Consider the following 12,923-nt stretch of genomic DNA (forward strand, 5'->3'; position numbering starts at 1 on the left):
CTGATCAAGTTGTAGTGATAGGACAGCAGGCGCACATCACATAGTAGTTTTTCGTTATTGCTCATTCCCTTCTATTTTTCCGTGTTTTCCCTTTATCCCAGTGTGGAGTACTGTAGGCCAGAGGCAGTCAACAGTGATTTAGAAGGGACATAACTTCCATCAATTTTGAATAACGTGAGATAAGTCGCGAAGGATGTGATGCCATTGTTTGTCAGAGCGAAAAAAACATGGGCAGTTATATCAAATTAGGGATTCAACTGCCGTGCCCGAACTGTCTAAAATTAAAACATCCACATATCTGCTGTAACAAAACTTGTTTTTCTTTTTTACTGTTTTGTCAGCACGTCACTTTTCATCGCGTTTGATTGTCGTCTTCACAGCTTCATATGCCTACAGCTCGAAGTCGCGCGAGCAGCTTGACCGCTCGCACTCGCGAAAAGCGCGAAAATCCCCTCCGCACACTCACCCGCGACTCTGCGAGGTAGCGCATCTTCGTGTTTCCTTTAAGGGCGCTTCACTGCGCTGCACCATGTGGCGCGAAGTGGTTTGGTCGCTTTCCCCTCCGTCTCACCTTTTCTCGGGCAACCCGCCCGGCAAGTGTCATGGCGTCGCCCGTGTTGTGAGTTACCGGTGGCAGCGGCGGCCAAGATAGCCAGGGTAATTCTCGACATTTTCTTATCTTTCATTGTCCCTGCTGTCGCGGTTTATTGCGGCCGAGATCGGAAGGGGGGGGGGGGGGGGGCGCTGCTCTCTCGCCCTGCGAAGGACGCGGCCGAGCGCGCGCGAGCTTTTTTGCCTGCCGTTTGGACCGCGCGGCGGCGGGCTGGACGGCCACGCTTGTGGCACCTGTTACGAGGGCCGCTGTTTTACTCTTCGCGCGCGCGCTTACACGTCTGCCCCGACGCGCATTCCCCGCGTGCTCGTCGTCCGGCTAACGTCGTCGTTTGGACGCCACTGGCCCATTTTATCTCCGCCGGCCGTGTCCTTCGTTCCGCTGTCGTTTGTTTTAGCGCCTGCCGAGCTGGAATGCGGCGCGTTTATTTTGTTTTCACCCGCGTGAGGAGAGGGGGGCAGGCCAGTTCCATTCAAACCGGCGAGGCCGGCGAGCGCGGAATGACCTGGCCTCCACTGCACCTCGGGCTTCAGGAAGCTCCGCACGTTCTTCGGCCAATCATGGGACGCAGGGAGCATTGCCTCCCGTGGCGTTGCTTATCGCTGCGGCAATATACGGGGACGGAGCGAGCCCCGCGGTTTAGCTCGCTCTGTTTACGATCCTTGACGCGTTTTTCTTTCTGAGCCCCGGCTCAAAAGTTTTCTCGTTCAGGCGAACGTTTATGCTAGAGCAACCACCTCCTCGGACCGCGGTTTTGTAAAAATAGCCGCAGTAAAACCGAGCCCGCGCGACGCTGCGTAAGCGCCCCGCATCCGAGGGAAGCTCAACACTGCCCACCCCCGCATACACGTGCGCCATGCCGTCTCGTGATTGTTTCGTGCGGCAACATTGAGAATACGTATTTTGGTTTGGCGACACGAGTGTATACGTATGTACTGCTGTGTGATGCTCTGCAGTGCTGTGCCTAGAGAACGCGGCCTTTCAACACAGGCACGCCCGCGATGATACGTGAACCGTTGCCAAACCGTCCGATGCAGGAACAGAAACCATACCTGACCACCCCCCCCCCCCCCCCCCCCCCCCCCCCCCCCCCGTAAACATGCACTTCTTTTTTTTCTCTCGTCTTCTTTTTTTGATCCTCGGATCTGCTGCGAAGCTACAAATATTTAACGCACGCGAAACTTTGTGTCACTTTAGCATTCTAGAAGCATTCATCTTGTCTTGAGACAAGCTGCGCTGTTCTGCGCACCGCGACGCCCCGTGACGGCGGGCGGGCGGGTTACCGAAGAGGGTCCGCGCGGCGTGTCAAGGAATGCGCAGCCGAGGGCAAGAAGCACGAGGCGTTCCGCGCTGACTGCTTTTACGCGGCTTTCGCGTTCTGGGACCTCGAGGGAGACGGGCCGCTTGCATGCGTCGCCGTCCGTGCGCGGTTTCCGGCCCCGCGGAACCAGCTAATGGACACCGGCGCCGCCGGCCGCGCTGTCGAATGACGCCGCCTGCCCCAAGCCCGGAGCGGGCGCTCGCACGCCGGACGGGCTACGCGGCGGCGGCCTGATTTAGCCCCTTCGGGTCGGCTCATTTACGGCGGAAGCAGACGCCCCTGGCGCGGCACCGAATAATGGATGGCCGCCGAGGCAGCGCCGGTCGCGCCGCGGTCCCGATGACAGATCGGCCGCTGACGGGTCGACGATCCCCGCCGTCCGACGACGGCTACAGCCCGCGGCCCAAACTGCGCCCTCGCTCCCATGTGCGAGCTTGTGCAAGCTCCGAAGGCAACACGCCGTTTTTTTTGCCTCGCCCGTTGAAGGCTAATTGAGTGCTCTCGCGTGGAGCTTCCTGGGCTGTCCGACGAATCAATCCGCACTCCCGTCTGGACGACCTCACTCGACCATTTTGTAGTGACCCGGTCGGCGGTTCTATGCATCGTGTGACGGGCGCCGAACGCCGCTGTGCCTACAAGTAAACAAAGGAAAAGTGGGGGCGTTCACGTGATCTCAATTCCACCGAAGCCGATGTAGCTGTATTCAATGTTCTGCTTTACGTCGACAGTGCGGGTCCCTCGGTCAGTCTACGGGCGTACGCGTCCTTGACAAGAATGCCCGCCTTTTGCGTGTTATTTCTAACCGTAGCGTCTTGCCAGCGATATAAAGTGTGATAAACCGAAAACAAGTGTGGTAAACTGCTACAGGAGAACAAACAAGGCAGCGAAACAGGAAAAGAAAGACTAGGAGGGTAACAAGAATTAATGTCCAGTTGGCTATTCTGTCCCGGGGGATGGGAAGTTGGTAGAAAAGACGAGAAGAGAGGATGGAGATGAAACAGAACTCTCCGAGCACACACGGTGAGGCACCTGACAACGTTCACAGTATTGCTTTCGAAAAACACAGCAGTGCTTTTAACGCCGCTCGGTTGGGACCAGGGTCACAGAATTCTATCTGTCGCGAATTCTATTTTTCGGTTGCCAACTGTGTCCACAGTAGAGGCACTGGTTCTGATGTCTGAAAAACGCGCACTAAGAGAGAGAAAGTGCGCGATCACCTGTATTTCTGCGCCCTTCACAATCGGGTCTATCGGTTGTTCCGATGAGAAAGGGAGTATAGGCACTCGTGAATGCTACGTCAAGTCGTAGTCTGCTTACAAGAGTTGATCGTCTGCTTACGTCACCTCCTAGTAAGCCGCGGTGAAGGCGTAGCTTTAGGTGTGGATCCAAGGAACGAAAGAGGCTAGCCGGTGAAGCAAGCCGAATTTTACTGTGCAAATGTAAACAGGCGTGCATGCGAGCGGACCTTTGCCGCTACATCTTCTTTTGACAATGGGGTGGCAACGCAGTTGATACTCTCGTCGGCAGATCGAGCGGTTGCATATGCTCTGTCATTTCCAATAATACCGCAGTTACTTGGAAATCATTGAAAGACGATGTCGTGTCCTTTCTCAAATGTCCGATGGTGAATTTCTCTGATGTCCGCGACCAGTGGTTCATGGTATCCACGACGTAATGTAGAGATCAACTTGATAAAGTGGAAGCTTGGGCGAATTCGTGGTTCAATATCGACATGTCTGCACAGCGCGAAAGACGAGGACAGAAGAAAGGACACAACACAGGCGCTGTTCTTGTGTCCTTTCTTCTGTCATCGTCTTTTGCACTGTGCAGACATGTCGGTAGAAATTAAGCTCGAGAGAACTGCCCTAGAGTCCCACAAGACTGACCATTGGTGAGGAGCTTCGCGACTGATGAAGTGCTGCACGGAAAAGTGCAAGCTCGTCAGCCGTCGTCGATATCAAATGCGATATTGAGATATTAACCTCAGTAAGTTAAGCCGGGGTCGCTACATGCTGAGATCGAGCGAGTGACCGATCTATCGATGTAAACAGACAGAACACCGAATTCGCCTTCTTGTAGAAACAATAGTCTTGATTGTTTCAGTGCTACCGACGAATTTTGTGCTTTCTTCTTGATGCCTGGAATAGTACGGCACGCTCGAGGTGAATTTAGACACGATAACGGCGTCGACAGTGGGCTGCAGGTGTGTGTAGATCGATGGCTGCGAAGCATGGTTGGCAGCAAGAATTCAACTGAAAGTTGTGCGCGGCCTATAGGCGTTGGTAAGCAGGCCAGGCGGTAGAGAATTGCACGGGTGGCATGTCTAATGTCCAGGCTTAGAGCCAGCCTGCGCTGGGTAACACCAGTCTTCTTACCGGTTTTACCCAGCACTGAATGAAGGGCCGATAACAAGCCTGTTGATTGCACAGACGCACCGCACAAGTTTCCGTTGGGAAACCTGAAAGTTTGCAATCGCAGTCAATCACTTCAGGTATATGACACCTGCGGGGTCCAAGATAAGTCACGGTTGATGATCACTCCCTAAATCGGGGTGTTTTTTTATGCACTTGCTTTGCAATTGATGGCTACATCCTATGTCGTCAACTCCTTGCGTGTAAATGCATTAAACGGCGCTTTTGACAAAGAACGCATGCCTCAAAGCCTTGCATATGCAGGAAGACGTGTTTGTGCTTCACATCTGTACAGTCTCGTTCGCATCCGCGGACGCGACACGCCGAATGCCCAAATGCAGATATCATCCGAATAGATCGATACCTGGACTCTCCTTGGCGATGATCCAACAAAGCAGATACGAGTGCTGTTTTAAAGTGTGGGGCTGAACAGTGTGTCATGACAGGTTGGATGGTAATCTGTCCTTCCATCCTGGGCAAATGCTAAGGAGTATCTATGATTCAAATAGCTGTGCGTCCATCTAACACATGGCAGGACCACATGTTCCCGCACCAGTCAAAGCATGAAGAATATCTTGACGTGTTACATTATCGTGCGCGCCTTTGACGACTAGGAACATTTGCGCGACTGTCGTTTCAAACTACTTTAATGCTGGACAGATGTGACCGAATCACGCATGCTATCCGTGAACGACCTGTCGTGCAGGAAGGAAGCCCGCGATAGTATACATTGTAGAATAATTCACACTCTTAAAGTAAGTAAGAGTGTAAATGTGTTTGTAACTAACATCCTTACATTCTTTTTGGGTGTAAGGGCGTGAGTTGTATGCACATTTACACCCTTCTTTCCTTTTAAGGGTTTCAATTATTTTACAGTGCATGTGTACATTTGTAGCAGTTTTTCGACGCAACATATGCCAAAGCGATGAGACGCCATGAAGCGAGTTCTATTGTAGAACTGCAACGTATAAGTAGAGGGTCAAGGCAGTTTACTTTCCACTCTTGAGGAAAGAATCCTTGGTGCCTTGACTCGTCGTAGAGCTCCAGGAATACGTTTCGGGGTTGTTTTTTTGTTGTTGTTTTGTTTTTATACATGGCACCTTACGGCGTTCTTGTGGTCGAAGGAGCCTCATTCGCTGTGGCTCCTGTATGCTGACTTAATAACACAACCTTCGAAGTCGCTCAACCTGTTCGGCTTTCGTTTTCCTGATTATTTCTTCAGCACCAGAAAGCACAAAGTACACTAATAGCGTGCTTCGTGTAAGGAAATTGTGTCATTTAAGTAAATAGCCCAACATAAACATCTAATGGCAAACAAAACGGAACTCTTGGTCAAATTATGTTTCTTGCTGCTCGCGGGAATGATCCTGGCATAGCCTTGGTACACGAAGTCGCAGCGCCGAGGTTATGGTTACATAGTCTTTAAGGCAGTAAAGTTGCGAACGCGTAAAAATAAACGCCAAGAAGAAAAAACGGTCCTCAATGGGGAGCCAATGTGTTCTTAAAGAGAGAGATATATATAAATGGAGTGTGAAAGGCAAGGACGTTAAGGAAATGAGCTTCTGATTTGCTACCTTGCAGTGGGAAAGGGTAAGGGATTAAGAAAATCGGAAATACAGAGCAGAAATAAGGCAAAGGCGAGAAAAAAAAATGCGCCTCCATTGCACCCTGTGAACATGGATATATAGCGAAGTTTGTGCGGACGTTAGCCAAGAATCAAACTGACGTTAGGCGACGACGTTACACAAACAGCACCACCGCCACCAGCGACATGCGTACACGCACGTGTTGCGAACGTGCAGCATACATCCTCATTCTTCTAGGCCGTCCGCCAAGCGAAAGTGTCTTATTGAGCTAAATTAATGGTTAAAAGTTAATTGCATCGGAAAATGCGTAAAGTACGACTTACAAACAAACTGTAGACATGATAGCTTCGGGTTGGTATTCGAATATACAAGAAAACATAAGTCCGTTACGCGGGAACTGACAGACAAAAACCTTTCCCAGCTGCCGTCTGGGGTCTGCCTGCGTGGGCGCGGCCGTTAGGTGGCGGTACCGTTAACACAGCATACATCCTCATTCTTGTAGGCCCTTCGCCTTGCGCAAGTGTGTAGTCCATCTTCAGTCAAAGTAAAGCCGTCTAGCTATACCAGTCGTGGTGTACCGCAAGGCGGAGTACTTAGCCCTGCCCTGTTTAACCTGCTGCTCGTTGGTCTCGCCGATTTGTTACCGCAAACCGTACAGCTCTCCGTATATGCAGATGGCATTTGCATATAGGCTTCAAGAGTAGCACGTGTACAAGTCCGCACAACGACTTCAAAAGGCTTCACCGGCCGTGTCAACATATTTAAGGAGGGAAGGCTTGGAGTTTTCACCCGAGAAGTGTGCACTCATAGTTTTTACTAACAAAGCGATGACCACGTAGGGTTTGCGGATTATTGGCCAAAACGTTCCTTACAGACGAACGCACCAATTTCTTGGCGTCATCATTTATAGAGACTTGTCTTGGAGGCTTCACGTCTCGCACAAAGCGTTTGGCCGCCATTGTGAACCTTCTCGCGTTTCTCGGTGGGAAGTCCTGGGGTGCTACAGTACCATCAGTGACGCAATTATATAAAGCCCTATTTTTGGGCTTCCTGCGGTACAGCTCACATGTACTAGAAAATATTTGCATATCAAAAATCCGCGGAATTGACAGTGTGCAAGCCCGAGCACTCATAGCTTAGCTTGGTCTCCCAAAATCTACGTCATCGATTGCAACAGTGGCCATTGCCAGAGGTTCTCCGTTGACAGTCTACGTTGCTGCATATGTCCTGAGAGCGCACATCCGACACCTGACTCGGATTCTCTCACACCATCTCGCTTGCTTACCAGCAATGACGCTACATTCAACTTTTGCCAAAGGTATTGTAAGACAGCAGTCCTATTTACCATCACAATTCACGCCTGCTATACAATTATCAGCCCCATTGTGGTGTCTACACCGACCGCAACTACAAATGATAATTCCGGGCATCAAAAAGAAAGCTAGATCGCCTTTGCAAGCTTTGAAGCAAGCAACGTTGGAATACATTTACAACGTCCACAAATTTCGCCAGCATGTCTAACCAGATGGTTCGGTAAAACTCTACAACTCTGCTACTGTAGTCATCATCCCGGCAAAATCTGCGAAAATCAAGTTAAATACGTCATGTGTTACCACCTCGACATGTGCAGACCTTGCGGTACACCTTGCTGCACTTGATTTCATTAATCAGGAACCATCGCAATAATGGACAGTTTTTAGTGATTCCAAGGCAGCCCTTCATTGCATACAGAGCCCAATGCGCCACGGACCCCATGAACAGAAATTCAGGCCTCAGAAATTCAACAAATGTATAATCGCAGCCATGACAAGACACACAACGTAATCTTTCAATGCCTTCTAAGACATTGCAACATCAGCGGGAATGACCACGCCGACGAAGCCGCCCGATCTGCCCATGAAAATAGTCAACGTGTCTTGATTCCGCTTTCGCGAACAGACGCTGCGACTAGGCTGCGATTGATGTCCTGTGAATGTACTTTGCGCCCTGTGGGACCACCAAGTTTTTACCACGTGTCAGTTGCGTTTGTTGTCTCCGGACATACAGATGCTTCTACCGCCTGGGATGCCACGACGTGAACAGACCATGTTGTACCGTCTGTGGCTAGGCGTTGCATTTACCAACTTTTATACCTTCCTTATCTAAATGACCAACAGCCTCACGTGCGACACATGCAACTGTGAAGAGATGCTCGCACATATTATCTGTGTCTGCCCGCGATATAGTGCCCAGAGACAAGTGCTATTCAGAGTACTAGACCAGTTGGACAATCGTCCACTATCAGAACTAAAAACTCTAGGCCTGTGCTTCCAAAGAGCATCTGCGCAGAAGCCGTTATTCGCGCTGACATTCCTGCGGTCTCCGGGCCTTCACGATAGATTAAGAACGTTGCCCCCTACCACTCTATAGTGTACGCGGTTTGTTCGTGCCCGTACCTCCTTCTCTCTTCCTCCTTCCTCTCTCTCTTTTTACCTCCCTACTCCTTCACCTCGTGCAGGGTAGCCAACCGGAACCACCTCTGGTTAAACTCCCTGCTTTTTTATACAACCTTTTTCTCGGTCTTGAAGTAATTGAATTTCTCAAAGCAAGATGCTTCATAATATACGTAAAGTTCGACTTACACACAGCCTGCAGACAGGATAGCACCGGAGTGTAATTAGTATATACGAGAAAGCATAATTCTGTTGCGCGGAAACTCAAACAGCAACCCCTTTTTCAGCTGCCGTTTTTTGGGTGAGCACACCACGAAAAATTTCGACCAACTAGAGGCTAACAACTTCACTGTAAGACAGGATGTGCGGGAACGTCCGCGAGAACTAGTGTCTTGATAGACCACTCGAACGTACGGATTTGAAGAGTGCGTTGACTGACTTGTGGTGCGACGAGTGTATAGGCTGGCGTTCCAGGATTGTCTGCTCTGAAAGAGGCCAGTCTTCAAGACGGGCCGGCGCAATCGCTAGTGATTGCCTTCGTGCGCTCAACTACGAAGCTTGTTCGACCCACTGGATGAAAATCACGAAAGATAGATCATTACAACCGTTTCGCAGCAGTATTCATTGCAGCGTCTTTTAATATTTGTGCGCACCGTGGTGCCATATAACATTTAAATGACCGATAGAAAAGGACGTCGGTCGGGTGCGTTAGACAAATGGTGCATTTCCCTTACGGCGCGATTGATTTGGCTTATAGGATTTAACGTACCAAAGCTACATATGAGTTATTAGAGACGCCGTATAGTGCACGGCTTCGTACTAATTTAGGGCGCCCGGGGTTTCCTCAACGTGCACCCATGGAGAGCTCGTTATACACGTGCGTTTTTTCATTCAGTCCCCACGTTAATGGCGATGGCACAAGCGGGAAGTGTAGACGCCTGAGTGTAATGAAATGGCAGAAATCACGAATTTCTTGCTGGGTTCATTTGTGCATCATTGTCGAATACCGGCGTAAAAAAAAAGGAAAAGAAAGAAAGTAAACGAAAACGCACTAAACACAACAGGGACAAGCAAACACGACAGGGCGTTCGTCGTGTTTGTTTCGTCTGTGTTGTGCTTCGCTCTGTGCCCTTTGTGCCGGGGTTCATTGTAACGGAGATAATTGCAGTCATCTCGTGGCGTCTAGGGCTTCATTTCCAAGTTTATCCGTCTCAATCGCTGAAATTCGCGACTATGCACATTTTGTCACCTCCCGATTGATCAATTTTCTAAAAAGCAGGGGCTGCTGTTGACGCAGTGCACTCTGAAGTACAACTTCATACCACTGGAAAACGGCTTCCGCCGTCGCATTCCAGAGTTGAGAGCATAAAGTACAGCGACTACTTCTCTCCTACAACAGCAATATCGTTGGCGCGGTACAACGTGGAGCAAAGGTGAGGGAAAAAAAAAGTCTCAGCTCAGAATCGCGAGGAATCTTTCATTTCGTTCGGCGTGTGAACGGTGGAAAAGAAATTCGGTGCTCGGCTCTCTCCGTGCAACCGAGGCGGCACGATGAAGAGGTACGAGGAATGAAGAAAAAAAAAAGGAAAAGGGGGGGGGGGGGGCGTCAGCGAAACGGTTGGAAACTCGGCGCCTTTTTACGCTGCCTCGTCTTTGCCGAATGCGCCGCGCGATTTGCAGCCAAGGCCTAACAGCGGCGATCGATTTTTGAGTCTGTGACTCTGCTTTTCCGTGAACTTTTGTAAGCACGATCTCTGGTGCGTCGCGCGCCTTTATCTCTGGCTCGCGTCTTCGCGAGCAACAACGCGGGCGGTGACGCGAGCTGTGCGCCCTGACATCCTCGCGGCGGGGGAATTTCTGTTCGTCGCCGGGCTCAGCGCTCTGCAACTGGCGCCGGGAGACCGGCCCGGGCCCCTATTTAGAGCAAATAAAGAAGGCTGCGGACAAATCCGAGCAGCGCCGCTTTGTCGGCAGCCCAATACATCACTCGCGGAGGAGTCGGTCGGGTGAAGAGGCAGCGGCGCGGCAGCCTCCCCCGCGCGCATTTACAGAAGCGGGTTCCAACTCCTTTCGCGCGGAGTTGGCTAGAAGCAGTCGTGCTTCATGGCCGCTGCCGCTGGTCGGAGATGATCGATTTCTTTTCCGAGCTCATATGGGCAGTTTTCTTTTTTGGCAAGTTACCGTTCTTTTGCTGCCTCCTCCCCGCGCTCTCGGCGGTCCCCCTCTCCTTAGGCGGTGGCAGCACTCCGGGCCTGAGCCCTCCTTCCTGTTATGTCTGCCCCCCTCTGCTTCCACCGAAGCTTTCATTTCGGGCCCGCAGAAGCAGCAGCCCGGGCTCCCGCGCGAACTCGGATTGGGCTCCGCGGCTCTTGCCCGGCGAGGAATATCGAGTTTCCGCGAGGAATCGCCCGAGTCGCGGAGGCCCCCCCCTTTCCTCCCTTTTTTTCGTGCTGCTTAGATGTCTCGCTCCTTCCGGCCTCTCGCGTTGCGCCCCGACGCTGGAGAAGAGACAATTTGCAGCACCAGCAGCAGCCAGCGTGCTCGCTCCGGCGGCGTGGACGTCGCCGCCACAATGATGGCCCGGCGCGCCTCGCCGTCGTCGGTGGGGGCCACATACGCGGCTGCCTTCTCCGGTGTCGCGCTCTGGGCGCGGGCGCCCGGCAAACAACTCATCACGGCACTCGGGCTGCCCCCTGCGTTGCCCGGCGAAGGGCGACGCTGTTTTGCATGACCTTCGAGGCAGCGCGTAGACGAGCCGGCGCTGTCGTGCTACAGCGCGACACGCGATACAGAATGGCAACACGCCGCGCAGGCGGCGAATGGCGCGCATTGATGAAGCTAGGCGCCTCTTGTCTAGGATGCGGCAGACTGCAGCATTAACGGGAGCGTGAAAAAAAGCTGGCCCGGCTGGACGACGAAAAAAGAGGAAGCAGATACGGAGCGTTATGCGAGTACGCGACAGATATTGTGGAAGTTGTAGGCTATCCACCACCACAGCCTTAGCAAGTACCAGAGAGAGAGAGAGAGAGAGAGAGCAAGGAGAGGAAAGGCAGTGAGGTCAACCAAACGAGCACCCGGTTTGAACACTACACTGAGGGTATGGGAAAGGGTATGAAATTTGGGAAACACTTATGAGGTATTGGAGATCCCTATACTAACGTTGCTCTCGAAGAGCCAGATCTAAGGTTATCGACATTCTTGTAACGTCATGACACGTCAAATTTTTCTGATGGCGATCGTGTAGCAATAGCTACTATATAAGTATATCGTGATGTTGTTCACAAAGCAAGATATATGAGTGCTGTGCGCGTTTCTTGTGGCGGCGCTCAAGCATGTAACATGACGTCATACCGCACTAGAGCGCAGCCAGAGCATGACGGCGTCATACGCATCCACCTACTGGGTACTGAAACTATCTGGTTAGAAACCAATAATATAGTAAATTGTTTAGGGCGTTCTGACACTTACTAGTATCTTTTGTAGTGTCTAAAAGCTTTCCGCCTTCATTTATTACGGGGAGATGACAAGTACGAAATGTCATGTCAGTACTTCTGCAAATGACGGCCATTGTGTGTCTAAATTTTTACTCAATGTAAGAGACGATTGGGCTGAGGTATGTCCTAAATTGACTCGTATTAAAACACGATGACAAAACCTGTGAACGATACGCTGCGTAATTCTCGCGTATAGCGTGTTTAAAACGCGTGAGACAGTCTACTGCCTCTCGCGTCCTTGGGAACACCCGAGCATACACATACAGATGGCATACGCGATTGCATGATATGTGCAGGCAAGGTCAGAAGTTTAGGGGATACGGGATCGGCGAAAAATCTGAGTGTTTGCTGAGCCTGGGCACACAGCCTCGATTTCAAATATGCTACGTGTACTAGTGTATTAGTTAGAGTACGTGCCGAACATAGAAGCGTTGACTGTTGGGCCAATTGGTGCATCATGTAGTGCCGTTGAGCGGAATAAGAACAGAAAGAAACGATGTGGACAGGGCGTCTGTCCTGTCCACATCGTTTCTTCCCACCCTTATTCCGCTCAACGACACTACGTGACGAACATAGTTTTTTTGATGGCTGCAAGCTGAAAGTGGGCTGGCGTTCTACATTCTCGAGGGGCCCGAATTCCGCAAACTTTTCAGTCTGCCTGTACACTGAGAGATAAGCGTGATCTTAAGATATTTCAGTGGAAGTACGTGTCTGTGTTAGTATAGAGTAAGAATTTGTAAGTAAAAGGCTGAATCGAGTAGATGAGTGCAGTGTGCTGTGTCCAGCTGCAAATGGCGTATTTTCACTGCAAGCAAGTGCGAGCGAGCAGCAGCGTTAACTTTCTCTGGAAGGACTAGTTCCGGTTTGGCAGCATTTGCCGCCTACGTACTTGTGACGTCACTGCGATGACGATGGCAAATCAGCTTGACGGCGGGGTCGAGAGCTGCTCAGCTTGCCCGCTGTAGTCTGCTACGGCGTTCCGCCATGTGCTCACACTTGACCTGCATGGTTCACACTCCTGTATGGGGCCGGATTTCGTAAGAATTAGCAAGGCATAGGCTGTTGG

General features: G+C 51.1%; 1 protein-coding gene across 1 annotated transcript in view; it reads left to right on the forward strand.

The window, feature by feature from the left end:
- The first annotated feature begins 550 nt into the window (after nucleotides 1-550).
- The window catches only part of LOC135901640 (serine-enriched protein), a 189,319-nt gene continuing 176,946 nt past the window's right edge, over nucleotides 551-12,923 (forward strand). The window contains exon 1 of the mRNA XM_065431492.1: nucleotides 551-657. The gene's annotated coding sequence lies outside the window, so the exon portion shown is untranslated. The remainder of the gene's footprint in view (nucleotides 658-12,923) is intronic.

This window comes from Dermacentor albipictus, chromosome 1 (genome assembly GCF_038994185.2).
Source record: "Dermacentor albipictus isolate Rhodes 1998 colony chromosome 1, USDA_Dalb.pri_finalv2, whole genome shotgun sequence".
Taxonomy (NCBI): Eukaryota; Metazoa; Arthropoda; class Arachnida; order Ixodida; family Ixodidae; genus Dermacentor; species Dermacentor albipictus.